Raw genomic sequence first — 25,547 nt, 5'->3', positions numbered from 1 at the left:
CTTACGTATTTCAAATGTTGCCATTTCATTTGAGGCCCCGGGATGAACAATGGCTGCGGAAAAAATTGACACATTTTTTATGGCAGGGAAAGAGGGCCTGTTTGCCATTTTGTAAAGTACTGTTACCACGCATAAAGGGGGGTTTGGGACTCCTAGATCTAAAATTGTTTTCCCTGGCTAGCAGTATGAGACATCTGTCCGACTGGTTCCGCTCTACAAATTTTTTCTCTTGTACAGGGGCAGAAGTGGCAATTTTTGGAAAAATGCAATTTTCTTATTGGCTCCATGTGCCCTCCAGAGAATTACCAGGGTTGGGCCCTTATCGACCGATCCTTTCACCATTGAGGGCCGCATGGAGATGGATGGGCAAGATCCTGCGGTTAGATACAAGGATTTCGGCTTTACTGCCCCTAAGGGGTAATTTGGCTTTCCCGGCGGGTGGCTCTTTGGTCCCTTTCCAGAGGTGGGCTACAGTGGGAATTAGGTACCTATTCCATGTGGTAACTGAGCAAGGGACATTAAAAACATTTGAGGAATTGAAGAAAGAATATGGTTTGAGTGTGAATGACTGGTTAGCATATACGCAATTACGGCACTATGTAAATTCTTTACCAGCAGAATCATTAACTAACGTTTCCTGGGAAAAATTTAATAAAATATTGGGTCTTGAGGCACAGTCGCGAGTGCCCTTGAGCTATTTTCACTGTGGTTTGAGGGACTCTTTGCAACAAATTGACTGTCACCGGGTGGCGCAAGCCTGGAATGAGGAATTGCAGATTAATCTACATCCTGAGCAGATTGACAAATGCCTTAAGTCTATCTCTACCATCACAGACAATGCTACCTGGTGGGAGCTACAATATAAATTTTTGCTTCGGTTACACGTATCCCCGCACAGAGCATATAAAGCCACGCTTCGAAACTTGGACAATTGCCCAAAATGTAATGGTAACACGGCTCACTTGGGGCACATGTATTGGACATGTGCGCCGGTTAAAGCCTTTTGGACTGAACTGAGCAAACACGTCTCCCAAATTTGGAATCATACATGGAGACCAACTCCTAAACAACGGTTTGATCTCTTTGAAACACAGAGGCCTGCGCCGGCAGGATTCACAGCATTTTTGAAAAGGGCAGTATTAATGGCAAAGCGTGTCATATTGCAATTGTTTTTGGTAACAGACCATCCGAGCATAGCACATTGGAAGTCCACAATGATTCAAGCTTGTGCCATAGAAAAGAAAGGTATAAGAGACCTAGCCTCCAAGAGAGGCGATCAGTTTTGTCACACTTGGTCTCCATTTTGGGACACTCTCACTCCAGTGGCAAGAAGCAAAATCCTGAACTCTTGAAGTGATTTGGGGAGGGGGGGGGGGATAGGGTTAGAGGGTAGGAAGGGGGGGAGGGGCTGAGTTAAAAAATGTTAAAAAGTTCAGGCAGACCAAATATTATGTTGTAATTTCCTTTGCATTGTGTGAATATGTTGAATTGCCTGAATAAAAAGGATGATATATAAAAAAAAAGGGATCCAGGGGTGATCCAGGAAATTACAGACTGGTAAGACTGACATCTGTGCCAGGTAAAATAGTGGAAATTATTATAAAGAATAAAATTACGGAACACATAGACAAACATGGTTTAATGGGACAGAGTCAACATGGTTTCAGCCAAGGGAAGTTTTGTCTCACCAATTTGCTTCATTTTTTTAAAGACACGAATAAACATGGGGATAAAGGTGAGCCAGCTGATGTAGTGTACTCAGAAAGCTTCTAAGTTCCTCATGAGAGACCCTTGAGAAAATTAAAAAGTCATGGAATAGGAGGCAATATTCTGTTGTGGATTACAAATTGGTTATTGGACAGAAAACAGAGGGTAGGGTTAAATGGCTATTTCTCTCAATGGAAGAGGATGAATAGTGGAGTACCGCACTGAGACCGGTGCTATTTAACATATTTATAAATGATCTGGAAATCAGAATGATGAGAAAGGTGATTACATTTCAAGATGATACAAAATTATTCAAGGTTGAACACACGCAGACTGTGAAAAATTGCAGGAACACCTTAGGAAATCAGAAGACTGGGCATCCAAATGGCAATTGAAACTTAATGTGAACAAATGAAAAGTGATGCACATTGGGAAGAATAATCCAAATCATAGTTACTTGATACTAGGGTCCACCTTGGGGGTCAGCAGCACCCAAGAAAAAGATCTTCTGCCCAGTGTTCAGTGGTGGCCAAAAAAACAAACAAGATGCTAGGAATTATTAGGAAAGCGATGGCAAATAAGGCAGAGAATACTATAATTCCTCTGTTTCGCTCCATGGTGTGACCTCACTAGTATGGCTATTCTTATGTTTTCAAAAGCAAAGAAAATATCTCATATCTTTCTAGGGATCTCTTCTATGCATTTCCTTAATTTTGACCACATGCTCATATGTAGGTGCTTCTTCTATAAAAAGTAAGAACCTATTTTCATAACCAGGCATAAAGTTCAAAGTTCTGTTATTAACTTTTCAAGCACTGCAGGTTGGTTTCTTGGATTATTGTCTAACCTCATCATACCTTAGGCCCTACACGGATTTTGAGAAAGACCCCTAAATACAGATGATAATTTAACCAACTTTTAATAACAAAAGTAAAAAAGATCTGGAGACAGACTTAATCAGGTAGGGCAGACAAATATCCAAAGAGCAATATGATGTGCTACATTTGTTAAATGGCAGCAGAAACTCTTCCTCTGATATTCGTGAAAAGTTTACCCAGTATCTATCTACTGGAATAGGCTCTTTTTAATCATATGTCTTACCTAAATCAACATTTAAGTTCTTAAATGTTGGTGTATCTGTTGTTGTATTCAGTAAATAGCACTGAAAATCAGGCGCTGGGAAAATTCCATGCTCAGCACTATTCTATAAAAGGTGCTTTGGTCAAGGGACTTACACCTGCTGAAAAAATCTGGTGCGCAAGTTCAGGGTGAATCCCTGGTATTCAATAGCACTGCACCTAAATCCTGTGTGTGCCCCTTACCCGCACCCCTCCCATGGCCATGCACCCATCTGAGTTGCATTTGAGCCAATTAAGGCGTGCAATGTTATAGGATAGTGTATCCAGATCCATGCGCAAATCACAATTAGTGCCAAATAAGTACTTGTTAATGCCAGTGATTAAATGATTACAGATGGTCAACTAATTATTTTGTGTGCGGAACTGGGATCCACACTAAAATTTGGGGCCTAACTTTTGGCAACCTATATAGAATCCAGGGGTTAGTGGATCCTTCTCCACTGCTATTTCGCTAATAATCGGAGTACCCCAGGGTTTTGTCCTCGTCTCTCTGCATTCCTTCTCTTCATGCTCTGATGTTTGCCCACAGAGTATGATCTTGCAGATCTAACTTCCAGCACCAGGACTTTCACCCAGAATTCATCCCAAACTTCCATCTGCTTATCCGACATTGCTACCTAAATGTCCCACTGCCACAATGAACTTCATATTGCCCTCCACTGCCCCATGTAAGCTGCATTGAGCCTGCCATGAGTGGGAAAGCGCGGGGTACAAATATAACAATATATATATATATATATATATATATATATATATATATATATATATATATATAGTCAATACAAAACTGTATATCTTTACTCCAAAGCTCGCTTTCCCATTTCACTTCTTTCCATCTCCCCAAGTAACACTGTCATGCTCACAGCGCCTTCAGTATGCAATCCTGGGGTCATATTTGACTCCGTTCTTTCTCGGCAGAAATTCAAAGCACTGCAAAAATATACGTTTCTTTCTTTATAACAGGTGCAGGGAGGGCGGTTGAATTTATGGTTGCAGCTCCTTTCTGGATTCTAGCTGCAACATCATTCTCAGGGAAGCAACAAAAGCACTGCATCTGCCTTGCCAATGAACTGCTAACTCATGGCTCCATAAGGCTATTAGTCAGTTTGAACCATGTAGAACCCATGTCCTCACACTGTTATCACAATGATTAAGGTGCAGAAGCAGACCCTCATATTTATTTATTTATTGCATTTGTATCCCACATTTTCCCACCTATTTGCAGGCTCAATGTGGCTTACAATTTCCGTCATGACATATGCCATTTCAGAGTGCAGATACAATTGGAAATATATATAGAAACATGGATGATATAATGAACAATTAGGTACAAAAGAGAAGAACATGCAACTGGTATTATATTGAGCATAGAATACATAATAAATTAGGCAATACTATACAGGGAGAAAATAATCTAATTGTTAAGTATATGGTGGAGAATTACAGTCCCGTTAATTAGTTATGGGCCAAAGTTACTGCAGTGAGTCACAAGGCTGAGATCAGAAAGCAAAAAATTAGGGGTTGACGGCCCATACGGCTAGAGGGGAAGATTGATAGGATAGTTCAGCAGTTGGGAGCTTGGGGTTAGGTTTTTTTTTTTTTTACTGGATAACGCAATAGTCTTAGAAATGAGTAACATGTTGAGTACACATTATTCCCCTAATTCTATAAAAGTCGTCAAAAATTGTGTGCACAATTTAAATGAACAACAAGCTAATTCGTGCCAATAATTGGCTTTTTTAGCAAGCAATTGTTGGCACCAATTAGATTTAATTGGCATTTACACGCAATCTGAAAAAGGAGGTGCAGAATTAGGAGGGCCATGGGTGTAACTGGGGCATTTCTAAACCTAACATGTGTTCTTACAGAATAACAGGGATACTCGCCTAACATAGGTGTGTACATTTACATCACGTTTCAATTGGTTCAAATGGCCACGCCTAAAGTTAGATGCGATTCCCGGGCATAAGTGCTATTCTATAAACTGCACCTAACTTTAAAGTGCAGTTTATAGAATAGTAATTTTTTTGGCACCATATATACGATCTAGCCCTCTGGGGGTGATTCTGTAAAAGTATGCTCATATGTAGGTGCTTCTTCTATAAAAAGTAAGAACCTATTTTCATAACCAGGCATAAAGTTCAAAGTTCTGTTATTAACTTTTCAAGCACTGCAGGTTGGTTTCTTGGATTATTGTCTAACCTCATCATACCTTAGGCCCTACAAGGATTTTGAGATCATTGAATGACCATTGTTTTGTTCTTCCTTCCCCTTCGCAGTCGCATTGGGAATCCATCAGATCAAGTGCCTTTTTCCTTTTAGCACCCTTTCTCTGGAATTCATTGTCCCCAGGACTTTGTGCCGAATTGTCTTATAAACAATTTAAGATTAAAAAAAAAAATACACACGTTTTTACTGAGGCATTTCAGACCTATTAAGGAACCTGATGGGAGACCGATGGGGGTTGTTTATTGTGCTATGGTTTATTGTTTGTATACCGAGTTTTATTTCTCTGGGTGGTTGCATGTCTATCTCTCCTTTTTTTTACCGGAGTTCTTTTCTTTTGATGATTTTATATTGTACATCACCTAGACTTGATATGTTCCAAATCTGGCAATCAAATGTTTATAATAAACAAACATATATGTTCACATATGCACATCGACTATAAAGCTGGTGTGTGTGCGTCTAAGGGTCGGTGATATATGTGCTAATTTACAGTATTCTACAAGTTACATACATAAACATGCACCCCACTCAGTCTGCCCATGTGTATGCCCACCTATAAAACATGAGCTATATAAGATATGCACAGATATACAGAATGCTTACAGTAGCTGTGGTATCAAGCCCAATATCTTTTAATGGGAACAAGTTAAATATAAATAATTTAACAACTATTTATCCAATATTTTAATATGAATTGGACCATTACCGAGTGGTTGAAGGAGCCGCTACCCTGCAGCAGTTCAACAAAACGTAATCATGTTGCGGGGGGAGGGGGGGGGAGAGAAGCTGCCTGAGCACCACAAATATTTAAGATAAATGTTTAAACTCATTTCAAGCCTTCAATTTTAAGTATTTTTTTTAAATAATGTTTTATAATAAATTTTAGAGACAAATTTTGAAAACCTTTTAAACAAAATGAACTGCTGAAGAAGTGAGCAATGGTGTAATCTTGAAATATAGCTGTCATTTTACCATTACCATCTGACAGTCCAATTCATATTAAAATATTTATGGGATAAGAAGTTAAACTATCCCTATTTACAGAATAACACAGAGGTACATATCTGGCATGTATATGCTTTATGCACATATATGCTAGTATTCTGAACATTTACACACATAACTGGCACATGTTAGCCCCTACTTTACAGAATGACCCCATATATTTAGAACCAAATTGTTCCATCACTACTGCAAAGCCTTCTCAAAACCATCCCTTTTCATTCCTCACTAGTTTATTGCATGTAAATGGAACCTAACTCAGCTACTTCATACTACAGAAGAGAGAGAGGGCGCAGGGCCTGAAACATTTGTGCTGAAATTAATTAATTATTATTTATTTGTTGCATTTGTATTCCACATTTTCCCACCTATTTGCAGGCTCAATGTGGCTTACATAGTACCGTGATGGCGATCGCCAATTCCGGTGTGATAAATACAGAGTGGTATTGCATTACAGTTCATGAGTGACATAGTAAATTAGCAAAACAGGGATATTAGCTGAAGTAGTTCTGATGTTGGATTGGTGGGTGCTGGCTTGTGGTTTCCACAGAGCTTGCTCTGTTGATGGCACTCAGAAGATCAAAGTAAAAACAACAAAATTTTTGAAAACCTCTCCGTTATCTGTCATGGTGGTCATGTTTTAAGTTAACTATGTGATAGCTCTGAAAGAATGACAACAGTAAAGCCCTTTCGGTCCTACATCTCCTGTGTGCTCTGTTGCCTTAAGAGACCTTGGACTCTCCCTAGAGCAGGAAAAAAAAAAACAGGCAATGTCCTCCCTGTTAGTCATCATTACTTAAATTACTTCCTTTATTCTTGGAGCCCGTGGAAATAAATCTTGACAAAAATATAATAAGATGACATCTTTTTATTGGACTAATCCAATATTTTTCTGGACTAGTTTTGGGGTGCTCTCTCCCTTTTATTAGGTCAACACAGAATGAACCTTTAACTTGATGATGAATAGTTGCAAAAACAATTGATGTAGCTTGCCCGTTTACTTTGGGGGGGAGGGAGGGTTTGGATGGCACAAGGGGCCCTACTTACTAAGCCACGCTGTAGGCTTGCACACATTTTAGCAAGCGCTAATGCTAGAGACACCCATAGGTATATAATGGGTGTCTCTACTGAAAGTGTGCGCGACTACGGCGCGGCTTAGTAAACAGGGCCCTAAGACTTATTAGCATTTGGGGGAGAGGGAACCATGAACCACTCCAGCATTTGTACTGGCAAGACCACCCCACACTGCACCTGTGCTGAAAACTAAGCTAGAGAATATTAAGTTAAATTAAAACCCTACTCTCACTACATTTACTACAGCTTATAATATTCTCTTTAAATTCTTTTGATTGTAATTGTAATTATTTACTATGTAAGCCACGTTGAGTCTGCAGTGTGTGAGAAAGCGTGGGGTACAAATGTAATAAATAATAATAAAAAGTATCTCTTTATATATTTCTGCTGATCCTTATTTCTGTGTACTCTATTTGATTACACAGGGCAATTGCACTGTTTAATTATGGATTCTAAAAACAACACAACTGTCCTTCTGTTCACCCAGTGATCAATAAACCGTGTTACTGTAAAGTTAACATTATTATAATAATTATTAATAGGTCTCCCCCCCCCCCTCCTTTCACAAAGCCGTCGGAAGGGGATGATTCCCAACCAACTTTCCTGCATCGCTGTCCCACAGAGAAGGTGCGACACGGCACAAATACCTGCAGCCTGGCACTCAAGGAGGTTTATGTCCCGAGGCTGAAAACGATACTGTTTTTTTTATCTTTCAGTTTTGCTTTATAGATTAGCCTAATGTTCCAGCAGCATTGCTGAGTGAGCGGTTTTCTCACCAAATTAAGCTTCCCTTTATTTTACCTCGCTCGCTGCCGTTGACAATGAGCCCCAGCTCCCCTCTTTCTCCCTCCTCGCTTCTGCATTCAGCTGCCACGACTACAGGAGACGGGGAGAAGGTGGGACGAAAAGACCGGCTCCTCCCGGCGCATGCGCATTAATACACGACGAATGTCCCTGCTTCTGCCGCCGGTTCCAGCATTACTACTACTGCGCATGCACCTTCCTTGTCGCGCGGCGCCTTTGGGCACAACGGTTCGGGAAGCCTCCCTGAAGACGAATTGGAAAGAGATCGAAGACTTGCTTATCTCCGAACTGTGATCGTTTCCTCTTTCTTGTTGGTGCAGTGTAAGTGTCTGTAGGCAGGTTGTGTGCATTGGAAGTTTGCGCTTGTAGTTCAAGCTCCGGATTCTATTATGCTGGTGCAGTGCGTGGAGGGCAAATGGGTGCCAGACTTCAGGGGAAGGGATAAACGGGCATTAAAATGTCTGGGATCAGTGAGGCTGATAGGTTAGTGGTAATTTTCCGGATAGCTCTGACTGTTGCCCTCCCGTCTAGCAGGCCTCCACCTCGTGACCGTGACCCTGAGGTTACAGAAGGTGCTAGCGACGGGCACCCAGAAAGTTTTTTTTGTTTGTTACACTTGTACGCCGCTCTTTCGCACTCATAGTGAGGTTCACTGCAGCTTACATATTATATACAGGTACTTATTTGGGGCAATGGAGGGTTAAGTAGGAGCTGCCTGTGCCTGAAGTGGGAATCGAACTCAGTTCCTCAGGACCAAAGTCCACCACCACCTAACCACTAGGCCACTCCTCCACTGCCAGCTAAGGTCCTGCTGATCCTGCCTATGCCTCAGAGCAGGGCCAGCAGGACCTTCATTGACTGCCTGTGAGCACATTGGCTGGCTCTCTCTGATGCTCTTGCCACTCTCCATCCCCAAAGAGGCAAAATTCCCTTCTTCTACTACTGAAGTACCACAAGGCTGCCCGTATCATGTGTGGGGTACGGAGGGAGGGAGATCTTGCCTCTTTAAAACACTGACCATCATAGGCTGGGTATCCATTTTTATTTACAATTTGGAATGCCAAAACTGATATTTAATTTGTGTACACTGTTGCATACAGTTATGCTGGGAGTGGGGGTGGGAAATGCAGTTGAAATTCAAATTTGATGGTTGACGCCTAATTTTTTGAAATTTTTTTTGTCTAGTCCAATGGAAACGAAAATGAAGTCTCTGCTTAATGGTCAGTTTACCTTCAAAGATCGGCAAACTGTGATTTGTAAGTTTTGTAAAAGCGAATTCAAGTATCATCGCAGCACATCATCTCTATCCTACCATCTCCGCTCTAAGCATGTGTTTTCTTCATCCCGACAACAGTTGAAGGCTTCTCCTTCTAGTCAACGACATCAGCCTACCCTGTTCCAGTTACAAGAAAAGAATCAGATGAAGCTGATGGATCCAATTAAAAATGAAAACATTACAAATGCTGTCGCCAGGTGGATAGCCAAGGATGGTCGCCCCAGTAGCATTGTTTCTGATGATGGCCTCCAGGAAGTTCTGAGGGCTGCAACAGGATGTCAAACCTACATACTTCCGAGCAGACCAAAGATTGATGCGTGCGTCAGAGATCTCGATGTTGAAAAGAGCAATGCTCAAGCACTTGTGGATGAAGCAAACCAGGTTGCACTTACAGCAGATTACAGGACATCAGTAGCCAATGACAGCTAATGAGTTTTGCAGTTCTTAAGACAGTATGTGTAGTTGTTTACTAATGCTGAATGCATTTTTTGCCCATGCTTGTTCTTATGGTTATTTTATTTATTAATAAACACCATATTGTTTGTTTTTCTTGCTTCCTTATTTTTAATCAAAATGCAGCTCTAATCAAATTTTTAACTTTGTTAGTGTATAAATGTGTGACTCATCCCCCACTGTATCTTGCAGATCATCTAGTTTCTTACTTTCCCACCGGTTCTCTTTGATCCTCCTAGGCAACTTTGTTTGCTACTCTTCTACCTCCTTCTCACATTTGTGTAGATGTTACTAGAGATTCTGCCTTTAGCTATTTTGGTCAACACCTAAGGAATTCTCTTCCTTACTATATCCATATTTAGCTTTCACTCCAGCAATTCTGAAAAGCTGTTAAAACCTGGCTATTATTAACCAGTCTTTGGCTTATTTCTCCTCGTGTTTTAAACTCTGCCAGTTTTACTGTATTTCATTTGAACTTGTGAGCCTTCTCCATACACTCTTTCCTTTAATCCTCTCACCTTCCTTTCCTTCTTTCTTGTCTCTCATTTTCTCCACCTCCCTCCTACCAGTTAATTTTATTGTAAACAGCCTCAATGGACTACCACAAGATTGGTGTTACAGTAAGGTTATACAGATCTTTGTGATATCATCAAATCTTGCCACTACTAGGCACATTGTGAAAACAATATAAAACCTGAAGTATTCCCACTCAACATACATGTATCAGCAACCCTGACATACAACAGCAGCACTAATTCCTGTCATTCAAACAGCAAGAATCCTATTTATGAATAGGTACCACTATACGTTTTCCAGTGTGCCCTAAAACACCAATACACCTACTACTGGAAAACAATTTTTTACTTCCAAACAGAATACCGCACCTTGGTATGCAAAGGACAGATGTACATTCACCAAACAAAACCTAACTTATGCTTATATTTTATCACACTTGGACTATTGTAATATAGTTTATGCAGGTCTTTCAAAACTTAACGTAAAATGACTACAGATGATCCAAAATACTGCAGCTCACATTATTTGTAGAGCTTCAAAATATGTCAGAATTACTCCACTGTTATATCAATTGCACTGGCTTCCAATGGAAGCTAGGATAAAATTTTAAATTCTTACACTGACGCACAAAGCATTCTACTTATCTAGTCCATTGTATTTGTCTAATCTTACTGTCCCTTATACACCAGCGCGGACACTTCGGTCGTTGACAGATAAATAGATTGGTAATTCCATCTCCATCTAAAGCTAGATGGGAATCAACGCGAACATCTGCATTCTTCTTAGCCCCTACCCTTTGGAACTGCCTTCCTAAAGAACTTAGGCTTGAAGACTCCTACACTCATTTCTGCAAAATTTTAAAAACGCATTTTTGTGAAGATAATGTTTAATATAAAATTAAATATAAAATAATAGAAAGGGATAGGAGAAGAAAGAAGAGGGGGGGGGGGAGAAAAGGGGAAAGAAAGGTTGGGGAAAAAAAGAGAATATATTTTTCTTTTCTTTTTTATTATTTTTTTCAGATTTTATTAAATGTTTTTATGATTATAGCTTAATGTAATTCATATGAATTAATTGACTGGTTAGCTGTGCTTTCCTATCATAAATGGATTTCAGAGTATGTTTTACAGTATTTTAACGTATTTTAATGTTATATTACATTGTAAACCGTTCTGACTTACTTTTGTAATAAGTGACAGTCTAGTAAATATATAAATGATAAGGAATCAAAATTAGAAATAGAAACATGAAGACAAAAACTGAATTGGGAGCCCCATCCCCAAGAAGTCAAAATTGCATGTATACAACAGAATAAAAACAGAAATACATTTCCTGTTATGCTGAATGTATTTCAAAGACATCTTGATGTGCTGTAAGAGAACTGAAACTTAGCAGTTACAAAATAATCAGCCTTAATAGTAATCTAGGTATAAAAGAAACATTGTTATAGGATCCAAAAATACTAATAGTATGTGTGCTCTGAGCAGTCTAAATAGATTGCTACTCTGGGTCTACAGCTGCCTTACTGATCCTCTGCAATTTTAATTGCTGCACCTTCTAAAGCGTATAATTAGGGTTACAGGAAGGCTGAAAGATGAGACATTGTTTTAATCATGAAGAAATGGAACTTGTGTAGACTGCCAGATTCAACACTGGTCACCTTTTAGGTGGACTGGATGGGGCTGTGCAGGTCTTTTTCTGATGGCATTTACTATGAATCCTGACTTGTTAGCTTGTCACCTACTAGTCAAACAAGCCAAATTCTTTCCTTCCAGATGTCTCTTTATCTAATACAAAGATCAAAGGAGTCTTGCAAAATAATACTCTGATTACTTGTTAATATAGAACAGAAAAAAAAGAACTAAAAAATCTAAAATGGACCCACATAATATACACATTTCCCAAAGTTAACATATTCTAGTTAATAAGTATAAAATAAAATATCCTTTTTTTTTTTTTTACCCTTTGGGCATTTTATTTTTCCAGTCATATTGGACCCAGTTTCTCTTGCCTGCTTTCCTGTCTGTCTTCTGCTAATTTTTTCTAATGGCTGCTGTCCATGTGTTGTGCTGTCTTCTATTCTCTCAGTATATTTTGCCTATGACATATCAATATTTCTCTTTGAGCTTTCTGCATCTGTCCACTCAGATTTCATCCTCTCTTTCACCCTTAAATCCTCCATCTCCTTATTTCTGCTTTTTATCGGCCTATCAACTTTCCATCTCTTCCTCTCACTTGCCTGTCCCATCTTCCCTGTTTCACTCCTTCCCCACCCTTTTATTCCCTTCTGTCTTTCACCCACTGCCATTACCGCTTTTCTTCCCTCTGTGCTTGCAGTTCTTCTTCCACTGACCACCTTGATACCCCTCCATGACCTTTTATCCTTTTGCTGCCCCTGGCCCCCAGCCTCAGCCCCAATTCCTCTACTGGTATTGTATAGGCTAGTAGTGGAGAGAGACCACCTTTGTTTCCACTACCAAAACCACCAGAAAACCCTAGTCGCATATCGGGGCACCTTCCCAAAATTGTCCTGTGTTAATCTATAGCAGCGTTTTTGACCCAGTTCTTGGGACACACCTAGGTAGTCTGGCTTTCAGAATATCTTCAATGAATATGCTTAATCTAATGACTAATAATGATAAATTTAAAATAAAACTCAATATACAATGGTGCTCAGTACATCCCTACAATATCTGTGATATTATGGATTCCTGATGATAATCATTTCACCATGAGTCAATAACATAACAGATTTTCAATCAAACTGATAATTGAACTTTATAACATTACTTAGCTTTGATCTTCATGGTTCGAGTTGACAAAGAGGCATATTTTCAAAGCACTTAGCCTCCCAAAGTTCCATAGAAACCTATGGAACTTAGCCTCCCAAAGTGCTTTGAAAATATGCCTCAAAATGTACTAATACTCCCAGACTAACAACTTCCACACCAACGTGTTAAATCCTCAAAATTGTGAAATTAGATAAGAAAAAGCGTTCCATGGCGAGTAAATGTTCACTAATTGCCAAATGGTTCTTTGAGTACTAATACACTATCAAAAATCGGTTCTCAAATGTTTCTCTTCATCTCAAAAATACAAAATTGTATCCCTTCAATTCTCACACATGTGAAATAAGTTGGCATCAGATCAACAATCCCTTATTGTTTTACTGATGTTCTTTATTATCTTCATGCATCTTTCAAATTTTCTTTTTATACTGTTCCAGCAACGTTGAAGTCACATATTCAAAGATCCCATTTTCAACTTGCCTTACTCAGCCTCAACTTGGTTCTGTGTTTCACATATTGCATCATCAGGAGACCAAATTTTCAGCTACATAAATCAAATGAGACTCCATAAGCTGCACAAACATGGTGTCTAATTTATGAGTGTGTTAAATCATTATTTCATTATTAGATTGATTATGCAGAGGAGTATATGACATTTAAATACTGATGCAGCCCAGTTATATAAATATATGAAATACAATGAATATGCTTGAGATTGACTTGCATGCACCACCTTTGTTATAGGCAAATATATCTCATGCATATTTAACGTGTTTCGCCCTATTCATCTCAAGTGTCATGAATTAGGAACATCATTTGCAACCTTTGGGCAGTGTTGTCCTTCCATACAGGTTTTGAAAATATCCCTAGATTTGCATATTGCAGGGGATGTATTATTGAGTGTTACACAGAATAAGTATGTAGTACAAACTTCTCAGAAAGGTCACTTTAAATGTGGACGGTGTGTTTATTGTCAACATTGTATAGAAACGGATTCTGGGATTATACCTAGTGTTAACAAACAATATAACCTGTATTCTAGAACAGATTGTAACACAAAATGGTGCTATATGGCATACAATGCCCATGTTCTAAATAGTATCTGGGTCAAACTAAGAGATCTGTCAAATTTCAGCCCCATTAGTTGATCATTGGGCGCAGTATAAGATTTAAGATTTATTGTCAAATTATTAAGAGGAGGTGATATATCATCTGTACTTGTGAAAATAGAACAATGAATGATTTATAGGTGGTGAATAGTTGAGCCTCTTGGTTTAAATAAAGAAGTGGAGTGGATTTAAACCCTTTAGTTGCATACTATTTAAAAGGGCATCTTTAAAATTACTGACAGTTCTAGTTTACCAGGGAGGGCTCCCTTGAGCAGTTCGAGCCAACTCTCGGAGTTCCTTGTTCACTGGGAAGTGCCCATGAAAGATTTAATTGAATGTTTTGTAAGTACTTCATAGTTATTTTTAAGGTAATAGAGTATAGAGGAGAATGTGTAATTTTGGAATATTAAGATAACTATATATGTTTACATATGCTTTTATTCTTAGTCTGGACTCCTGAAGATGCCAAAGTTGGCAAAAAAAACATGGACCCATGTTGATTCTGGTTTGGGCATGCGATGAAGCTTAATGTAGTAAATTTAAAACAAATCGGAGAAAATCTTTCTTCACTCAACATGTAATTAAAGTCTGGAATTTGTTGCCAGAGAATGTGGTAAAGGTGGTTAGCTTAGCGGAGTTTAAAAAAGGTTTGCCTGGCTTCCTAAAGGAAAAGTCCATAGACCATTATTAAATCGGACTTGGGGAAAATCCACTGTTTCTGGGATAAGCAGTATGGGATGTTTTGTGCTTTTTTGGGGATCTTGCCAGGTATTTGTGGCCTGGATTGGCCACTGTTGGAAACAGGATGCTGGGCTTGATGGACCTTTGATCTGTCCTAGTATGGCAATACTTATGTACTTATGGGTATTAAAGTCAACCAGGCTGGGCAGATGAACGACAGTTGATTGAATTGGAGTGTTTACTGCACAAGAACGTAGCTGTGAAAATAATTGCAAAGGTTTGGGGATCTAAATATGATGAACAGAACAATATAATAGGATTTACATAAAATGCCAGGAAAAGATGAATTTTTTCAACATATAAGAATAACAGCTTTGAAGACAAGAACAGTTGATAATTGGATCACAGACTTTGGACTCTTGTTTTCAAGATAAGTATGATCAAAAATTGAATTAAGGAAATGCATATAAGATTGAGATTTTGTAAAAAATCTATGACTACCAACAATCACTACTTGTGCCTCTGGACAACAGGGGTTAAGTCTGGAGGTTTTACACTAGTGGGAGGAGAAATTTTAGGATTTTTTTGTAAAGTAATAAAATTTGAATTTTTGAAGAGTTCAAAATGGTAAGATATTTACTGTGATTAGTAACCATTAAAGTGTTTGGAACCAACACTTTATCATATTTATACATACATTTATACATATTTATCAGAGATACCCTGAAAACCAGACTGCCTGCCTGAGGACTGGGTTGAGAACGCTCCAGAAAAGAATGAAACAGTGGTTATACTAGCAACTCAAAAACAAAATAACCACTGTGCATGAACTATACAAGCATATAATAGTGCTCATGACAGCTAACTGGAATTATTATTAAAATATCAGTTCAAATTTTCATTAATGTAAAAACTTAGAGTGGAAGAAAAAGCCTCAGATCCCAGTCCAGAACCTTAAATGTTCTCATAGACTTCAAGTGGGAAAACCTCATAGGCATCGTGAATGGGGTCTACAAAACACTACCCTTCTCCCTTAGGGAAAGTCCCTCTGATAGCCAAGGCCACCTTAAGAAAGATCCTTCTATAACCAGGACCACCTTAAAAGCACAGGTCCTGCCAGAGATGAAGTGAGCCCAGTGGGGCGCAGTTGAGACCAGGGAGTTTAAAAAGGAAGGGTCAGAAGGAGGGTTACAGAGAGCCCAGAGGAGAGGCCCCAGTGTATGCCTTGACTGAACACATCACAATGCTGTGACCGGGCTGAGGTAAGCCCTTACTGCTAACTGAACTTTGCAAGTTTGCTGGAAGTCTGGCCAGAGCCAGACCTGACAAGTAAAATAGAACTGAAAGGCTGTGTTTGGGACATGGCAATCTCACAGCCAAGGACTGTGATTGAGACTACTGCCAGCGGCGGCTTACAACTGTTTGCTGAACCAATCAGGGTTTTCCCCTTCTATGCCCCGGGCTCCGTGAAGAAACAGGCCCGGGAATTTCTGTTCTTGAAAATAAATACTTATTTTTGCATTCTACTTTTTTGTCCAGCTGTATTATTTCGGCCACACAACCCCCGCTCGGGGTCTCACAAGTCATGGCAGCGGTGGGATTCTGTGCTTGTCCTGCTGAAGGAAGCCAGATCCTGACCTCCGGGGCTCTAGGTCAATTGTAGAGACAATGCGGAAACAGCAGGCAAAAGGGACTAGCCCTGCCCTAGTCGGGGGGGGGGGGGGGGGGGGGAGTTTAGCTAGTGCCGGACAGGCAGGTTTTTATTTTCCCGTGTATTGCATGGTCCGAGCAGCTTACTGAGAAACCATGGCGAAGTTACTTTAGGCCTTGGTGGAGGGCCAGCGGCAACAACAGGTACAGCAGCAGTAGCAACAACAAGTACAGCAGCAAATGTTGCAGAAGCTCATCAAGTTACAACAGGCCTCTCAGGCCCAAACAGGGATAAGCTCCCAACCAACCAGTTTATCAGCAGCCCCTCTGGCTTCCGTGTTGAAGAAAATGGTACCGGAAGATGATCGGGACTACTTCATGACTAATATCAAAAGGACCACCCACTTTGCTGTTTGGCCAGAAACGTCATGGACAGCATATTTGGGGAACCAACAGCAGCAAGATGGCATTCCAGGATGTTAATCCCGCAGGGACAGCTACCTATGCGGAGGTGAAAGTAGCCATCCTGGAGAGGGCGGGCTGTACCCCTGAGGCCTATCGGCAGCGGTTCCGGAAGAGTTCAATGCAAGCCAAAGAAAACCCAAGGAGGTCACCTGAAGATGGCTCCAGATGGAGAGAAAAATGGGACTGGAGATTGCAAGAATCGTCCTCCTGGATCAGTTCATGGAGAGATTGCTATGGGCTATGAAGCAGTGGGTGCGGCAGTTCCCCAGCCTGACTCCCGAAAGTATGTTAGAAGTAGCCGAGGCCTTCTATCAAGCACAGCCAGAGTAAGAGTCTGACAAGGAGAAGAAGCAACCTGAAAGCCCTGTGAAGAGACAGGAGAGACCCAGACCAGACAATCTGAGGGTTCGGAGACAGGGTCCTAACCAGGGGTCTCCAAGGAAGGGGTCGAAATGGTGGAATCCCTTGACCCCATGAACATACCGTGGCCCTTTTTCCTAGGCACAGGAATGATACTCTCCCATCTGTTTCAGATGTGGAGGAAAGGGTCATATGGCAGAGACTGTCCAGATACAGAGAAGGGTGTTATGGATGTGAATTTGGTGGCCACTCATGACTGCAGTTTTGTGGAAGCTGCTCATCCGGGAACCAGAAATTGTGTATTTCCAGTGGAGCTAGAAGGACACTTGTCAAGCATTAGTAGACTCAGGCAATGTCAAGAACCTTGTCCGGAGAGATGTACTTAACCAGTCACAACTAAACTATGAGCAGGTTGTGACCTTGGCCTGTATACATGGGAAGCCAAACAGAGAGGGTAACTAGCATACATAGAAAGTACACACAAAAAAAGTACACAAACAAAAAAAGCAACACTGGGCCTTGAAGACTGAGACAACAGGAGTATTTTATTGGTAAATGACCCGACATGGGCCGTGTTTCGGCGTTAAACAACGCCTGCCTCAGAGGTCAAGGTTTGGATGTAAGTTGTGTGAAGTTTGTATGTTTCCAAAAATGGGGATAGAAAGAACTTCACACGATGTTGTCATATAAGACAGCCGCGATGTAGGAAAACTCCTGTGTATGGAACTTTCTAAGGCTAAGTGCTTTGAAAATGAGCCCTTAGGGCAGCCTGGAGTTTCTTAATGGTTTTTTCTTTGCATCCTGCGAAAATGGAGTTACAGTAATCCAGGTGGCTCAGTACTAGCGATTGCACTAGTTTGCAGAATAACTTCTTTGACTTGCACATACACACACACACACACAAAAATAACCACTTTAAATCGGTTTAAAAAAATCACGATAAAAAATGGCAAAACCAAATATGGCTGCCGACACAATATATATATTGTTTGCCATCCGGGAAGTGCCCCAGAGTTCAACAGGGTTCTTTTCCATTCAAATTGCTGTATGGGAGAAGGCCTAGAGGAATCCTGGATGTAATCCGAGAAGCTTGGGAAAAGGAACCCAGTCCAGGGAAGAACTTGGATGAATATGTACTCATCATGCAGGAGAGGCTGAAGAAAGCAGGTGATGTTGCCAACCTTTGACTGGAAAAGGCTCAGACAGGTCAAGCCCAAGCCTACAACCAAAAGGCCGTTCAGTGAACCTTCCAGCCGGGGGATAGAGTCTTAGTCCTTCTACCCTCTTCTGAAAGCAAGCTGCTATGTAAGTGGCAAGGATCTTATGAGATCATGGAAAAGACAGGGTCTGTTAACTATAAAGTGGCCAAATCTGACAAGAGGGATAAGGTGAAAATCTTCCACATCAACCTATTGAAGAAGTGGATAACAATGACAACAGCTCTAGTGCAGAATGATGATTTTGGCCCGGAAGTCACTAGAGCCTCCGGACCCGTGCAAGTTCCATTGGGTGACCAGCTCTCCCACAGAAGGCCAACCTGGAGCAGTTAGTATGCTAAAATGAAGATGTGTTCTCCAAAGTGCCAGACTGGCCCCACCTTGCTGCTTATTTTTATTTATTTATTAGGATTCATTTACCGCCTTTTTGAAGGAATTCACTCAAGGCGGTGTACAGTAAGAATAGATCAAACATGAGCAATAGGCAATTACAGCAGTAAAAATATTCAAAAACAATACAAAGTATGGCACGGTATACTAACAATGTCAACACAATACGTAATAGAACATTATAATTGATAGTGAAGGGTAAAGCAAAAATGTAACATATAGATAGGTAAGAAAGTAGGATGAGTTAGAAAGTAGGATGATTGATTTAAAGAAAGTTGTGCATGAGGTCAGAGAAATGGTTAAATATTATTTCAGCTAGGGTAGGAGTGGATAAACATGTCCTGCTGCAGTATATGCAGCCTGAGTCACTCCTTGTGTGTGTGAGTGATACTAACGAGTTAGTTACTTCCTCCATTAAAGGCCTGGTTGAAGAGCCAAGCTTTCATCTGCTTCCTGAAGTAGAGATAGTCTTGTGTTAAGCGCAGTCTTTCAGGCAGTGCATTCCAGAGTGTGAGGGCTACTCCGGAGAAGGCTCGCTTGTGGGTATCACATTGTGTAATGTCTTTTGGAGAGGGTGTGATTAGTGAAAGTGCTTGGGAGTGTGTGGAGGATCATCCTATTTTTCAGGTACTCAGAGCCATTTCTTTTGAGGGCTTATGACATTATTACAGAACCAGGAGTGGTGGTTTGGCAGTGTCCCTATCGAATCTCAGAAGCTCGGCTGCAACTGGTGGCAAAGGAATTTGCTTAAATCTTTAAAATGGGAGTTATCGAGGAGTCCACAAGTAATTGGACAAATCCCATTGTATTGGTAGCTAAACCGGATGGGAGCATCTGGTTTTGCACTGATTTCTGCAAAGTGAATGCTGTGTCCAAGCTAGAGGCCTATCCAGTTACAAGGATGGATGAACTCATTGAGCGACTGGTGGGGGGCCTGCTTCATTTCAACCCTAGACCTGACCAAGGGATATTGGCAGGTACCTCTCACCCCAAAGAAAAGACAGCCTTTTCAACACCCCAGAGTCTTTTCCAGTTTACGGTTCTCCTGTTTGGCCTTCATGGAGCCCCAGATTTCAGCACGTTGTGGACCGCCTACTCAGACCCCATGGCGACTATGCAGCTGCCTACTTGCATGACATTGTTATCTATAGTAAGAATTGGAGGCCCCATCTTATCCAAGTAGAAGCCATACTGGATAACCTATGGACTGCTGGGTTAATTGCAAACCCCAAAATGTGTTTCCTTGGAGGACAAGAAGTTCAGTATCTGGGGTACTCAGGACAAGTGAGACCCCAGATCCAAAGGTGGAGGTGATCACCCAGGTGCCCATCCTTCAGACAAAGAAGCAAATTTGAGCCTTCCTCTAGATCATGGGATAACACATGGAGGAATACCAGATGAAAATGAAAGAAGCCAAGAGAGAGATACGACTGGCAAAAGCGCAAGCGGAAGAACAAATGGCTAGAAATGTAAGGAGGGGTGACAAAAATTTCTTCAGGTATATTAGTGAAAGGAGAATGACTAAAAAGGGAATTGTGAGACTAAAAGATACTGCGAACCGCTATGTGGAAAATGATGAAGAAAAAGCAAATTTGCTAAATAGATACTTTTGTTCTGTTTTCACTGAGGAAAATCCTGGAGAAGGACCGCGATGGACTGGAAATAATACAATTGAGAATGAAGTGGATAGAGCACCGTTCACAGAAGAAAGTGTGTATCAACAACTTGAAAAGCTAAAGGTGGACAAAGCCATGGGACCGGACGGGATCCACCCCAGGATATTGAGGGAGCTCAGAGAGGTTTTGGCGGGTCCTCTTAAAGATTTGTTTAATATATCCTTGCAGACGGGAAAGGTTCCGAGGGACTGGAGAACGGCAGAGGTGGTCCCTCTTCACAAAAGTGGTGATAGGGAAGAAGCTGGAAACTACAGGCCGGTAAGCCTCATTTCGGTTATTGAAAAAGTAATGGAAACGATGCTGAAGGAAAGGATAGTGAATTTCCTGGAAGCCAATAAGTTGCAAGATCCGAGACAACATGGTTTTACGAAAGGGAAATCGTGCCAAATGAATCTCATTGAGTTCTTTGATTGGGTGACAGGAGAATTGAATCAGGGACGAGCTATGGACGTAATCTACTTAGATTTCAGCAAAGCTTTTGACAAGGTTCCCCACAGGAGGCTCTTAAATAAACTGGATGGGCTGAAGATAAGACCTGAAGTGGTGAACTGGATTAGGAACTGGTTGACGGACAGACGCCAGAGGGTGGTGGTGAATGGAATTCGCTCGGAGGAGGGAAAGGTGAGTAGTGGAGTGCCTCAGGGATCGGTGCTGGGGCTGATTCTGTTCAATATATTTGTGAGTGACATTGCCGAAGGGTTAGAAGGTAAAGTTTGCCTATTTGCGGATGATACTAAGATCTGTAACAGAGTGGACACCCGGGAGGGAGTGGAAAACATGAAAAGGATCTGAGGAAGCTAGAAGAATGGTCTAAGGTTTGGCAATTAAAATTCAATAGTCACCACTTCTGGGGTATAGATCTCCCTTCAGGGTTTTTTTTATTTACCAAATGTAAACTAATAACCCCTTCTATTATATAACTTATACAGTGTATCTTACTAAGTAACTCTACTTCACCAATCACCAATCGTTTTTTTTATATATGTTTTTTCTCTTGCATTCAAAATAGTGCTCAGTGACTGGAAAAACATTTACAGACTGACTAGCAGCCATATATAATGCTTTCCTTGTGGTACATCATTGCACTCCACCTCCTACCTATCTTATATGATGTTTTACTTCGAGTGTAATGGATCTACCCACTTCTGTGTGTAGTTCATTTGTATATTATGTGTATACTCCCACAATTATACAGCTGCTTATCTTATCCCACTGTCCAGAAATGCTCTCAGTCACTTCAAATAGTGCAGTGCTGTAAATCAAAAAAATTTTTGGAGTTCACTAAACCAGTTCCCGGTTGTCATCCGTTGTTAAACTCCGTGTTAAACTCATATACATTGCAGGAAAATACTATTTGAAATCATACAATTATATTTACATACACATTTCTTTATTTATTTCTAAACAAATCTTTTGCTTTTCATATCAAAATCACTTTTCTGTGCAAAAGCACAGCAAAACTATAACAAAACTATCATGACCATCTAAAACATATCCTCACATTCATCCATTCATTCATTACCCATATATATATCAAATTTAAAAATCTCATCCAGGATTAGGAGTCAGTCCATGATAAAGGCTTTTCTTCTCAATAAATCACCAGTCCATCAGGCAAACCCACATCCAGTTCTAATTTTTAACCACAGAGATCTTCCCAAATTCCTCAATTTTCAACTGGTTTAAAGTCAAACACTCCTTTTCCTCGAAAAGATTGTCCAGCCCGACACAGAGTTTGTGTTTCGCTCAGTTGGCGTCTTCAGGAGCTGTCAGTCATACCTCAAATAATACAAGTATATTTAGCACACCGTAGCTGGAAAGCTCAACCGGTCCAACTACAATCAGAACTCGAAGCATGCGTGGTTTGGGCAAGCCAACATATTCTCTGCGTATTTCCCATTTTACAATGGCAATACATGTATATTAAAAATTACTTCCTCATTGGCTTTTGCGCATCCTCTAAAGCAACCATAAGTTTCATAAAGGCTTGTTTCAGCTATGTCTTAAAACAAGGGATTGAGGGGTGGGATTTGATACACTGCCTTTCTGTGGTTATAATCAAAGGAGTTTAACCATTAGGCTACTCCCATGCATGATGGTCTGTGGGTTACGAAGAGCATAATATTTGTAAGAGAACAAATGTAAGAATAAATCAGTTAAAAAGCCTGAATCACAGGCTGATATAAAAGGTTTTCACATGCTTGCACAAGGATTCTTCATCAGAAATTGCTCATATAGTAGCTGAGAAGTGAGAACCTATTCCGAAGTTGGGGTGCAAATACCGAGAATGCTCTAGAGTGTGTGGTGCAGCCTTGCAGACACATCAGACAGAGGGAGCCATAAACAACTTATATAAACAAACCCATGCAGGGTGATCAGAAGAGTGTGGAACTAACATAGATCGCTCTATAGGGGCAGCTGATTTAAAACCATCACTAGAACTTTATACATCAGATGACAATGGGTAGGCACTAAAGTTCCACAACAACAGGTGTGTAATATAGTTAGAACAAGACATGCTCAACAAAGCATTGGCTACAGAATTCTGCACTATATGCTGTGCTTTTAGAGTTGACCAGAATCAAATTGGCATAATTAAAACAGGGGTAAAAAACAACAACTTGTAGAATCATTCGAAAACCACTGGGGTCAAGAAAAGGACTTTTACATGTGCTGCTGTAATGTTAAGTGAGAATCTAAAACTACTTAATTTCCTCTATTTTACTTTTGCCTTCTAAATGGAAGGAAAAAATCTTTGGTGGGGGGGGGGGGGGGGGGGGGGCGAAGGGGAGAGTAGGTTGACCAAAACCAATTTCTTCAGTGCCAGCCAAAACTGAATCTGTAGCTGATAGGCCCGGTCCCCACACAGAAGAAGCCCCCACTCCCTCCTCTCCTCCTCCCATGCATAGAATGAGCCTCCATTCTTCTCTCCCCCCTCCCTCATGCGCAGAATGAGCCTCCCTCTTAGACCCACTCCAGGCCTACTGTATATTCCCTGGTGGTCTAGTGGCTAGTTATAGCAGAAGTTATCCCCAGTTGCTCCTGCCCATGTCCTCAGTGCTGCCAAAATAGGTGCTGTAATCTTTAGCAGCAGTCTTCTAAGACTGTTGCTGTAGGTCATGGCATCCATTTTAACATTGCTTCTGCCTATGCTGGATCTAATCTTCAGTCATTCCTGCCAGTGCTGGCTCCAATCTCAAAATGGTTGCTGCAATCTCCAGCGGCAGTGATGCAAGACTGATGCTAGAGATTGAAGCTGCCATTTTGGCAGCAGAGAGGACATGGACAGGAGTGACTGTGGATCGCTTCTGCCCCCAACTAGCCACTAGACCACCAGGGCATGTACAGTAGGCCCAGGGGGGCTAATCCAAGAAAGCAACAGGATAGGCGATCTGCAAACTCCAAGATGGCGGTGAACAGTACATCAGATCTGGAATATTGACTGGAAAACCTTTGTTACTGAAATGAAAACCAAGCAAGCATGAAACTGGCCATATTAAGCCCACACAAGGGCTGCGCTAGGGGCTAGAAAATAACAATAGCATATATAACACAAATAATGTTAGTCAATATAAAAACAATAATAAATTAATAAAAACTACTACTACTACTACTACTACTAATAGCATTTATATAGCGCTACCAGACGCACGTAGCACTGTGCATTTGACATAGAGAGACAGTCCCTGCTCAAAGAGCTTACAATCTAGGTAACACAAACAGACAAGACATTACGGGCAAGGAAATTACAGGGTAAAGAGGAACAGGGGAGGAGGGCAAATGAGTAGCGGTTAGGAGCCAAAGGCAGTAGTGAAAAGGTGAGCTTTCAGCATAGATTTGAAGACAGGTAGAGATGGAGCTAGACGTATGGGTTCGGGAAGACGGTTCCAGGCATAAGGTGCCGCAAGATAAAAGGAACGAAGTCTGGAGTTAGCGGTGGAGGAGAAAGGGGATGACAAGAGAGATTTGTTCAGAGAGCGGAGTTCATGGGGAGGAATGTAGGGAGAGATGAGAGAGGAGAGGTAGTGAGGGGTCATAGAGTGGATGCATTTAAAGGTCAGTAAGAGGAGTTTGAACTGTATACGGAAGCGGACAGGGAGCCAGTGAAGTGACTTGAAGAGTGGGCTAGTGTGGGCATAACGATTCTGGCGGAAAATAAGTTGAGCTGCAGAATTCTGGACAGATTGGAGAGGAGAAAGATGATTGAGCGGAAGACCAGTGAGAAGTAAATTGCAATAGTCCAAGCGAGAAGTAACAAGGGTGTGAATAAGGGTTTTGGTGGCATGTTTAGAAAGGAAGGGGCGAATTTTGCTAATGTTGAAGATGAAGAAGCGACAGGAAGTAACCTGTTCCGGGGCAGAGGGAGCTGCAGCGAAGTTAGCAAAGTCAGCGAACTCAGCTGACAGGCGCGTGCCGCGGCACCCCCCAGCGGCGTGCACCCGGGGTGGACCGCCCCCACTGCCCCCCCTTGGTACGCCACTGAGTGGAGGATTGTTAGGTGTCTTGAAATTAATGGAATGCAGGACTTGAGGCAGCATGGTTTCACTAGAGGCAGGTCATGTCAGACAAATCTGATTGATTTCTTCGACTGGGTGACCAAACAGTTTGATATGGGAGGGGCACTAGATGTGATATACTTAGTTTTCAGCAAAGCCGTTGACATTGTTCCGCACAGGCGACTCATAAATAAACTGAGTACCCTCGGTATGGAACCTAGAGTAACTGATTGGGTTAAAAATTGTTTGAACAGAAGGAGACAGAGGGTGTTGGTAAATGGAGCTTGCTCTGAAGATAGGGATGCTATCAGTGGAGTGCTGTAGGGATTGGTCCTGGGACCGACTCTTTTTAACATCTTTGTGAGCGATATTGCGGAAGGGCTGTCTGGTTAAGTTTGTCTCTAAGGATGATACCAAACTCTGCAACAGGGTGGATATCCTAGAGGGTGTGGATGACATGAGGAAGGACCTAGCAAAGCTTGAGGAATGGTCAATATTTGGCAACTAAGATTTA

At 41.2% G+C, this 25,547-nt stretch overlaps 1 protein-coding gene across 1 annotated transcript in view; it reads right to left on the bottom strand.

Annotated features, from left to right (window-relative positions):
* LOC115461476 (protein NOXP20-like) overlaps nt 1-8,043 on the bottom strand; it is a 127,053-nt gene extending 119,010 nt beyond the window's left edge. The window contains exon 1 of the mRNA XM_030191297.1: nt 7,953-8,043. The gene's annotated coding sequence lies outside the window, so the exon portion shown is untranslated. The remainder of the gene's footprint in view (nt 1-7,952) is intronic.
* Nucleotides 8,044-25,547: the final 17,504 nt, after the last annotated feature.

Source organism: Microcaecilia unicolor, chromosome 2 (genome assembly GCF_901765095.1).
Source record: "Microcaecilia unicolor chromosome 2, aMicUni1.1, whole genome shotgun sequence".
NCBI lineage: Eukaryota > Metazoa > Chordata > Amphibia > Gymnophiona > Siphonopidae > Microcaecilia > Microcaecilia unicolor.
This window is presented reverse-complemented; position numbering and strand designations above follow the sequence as displayed.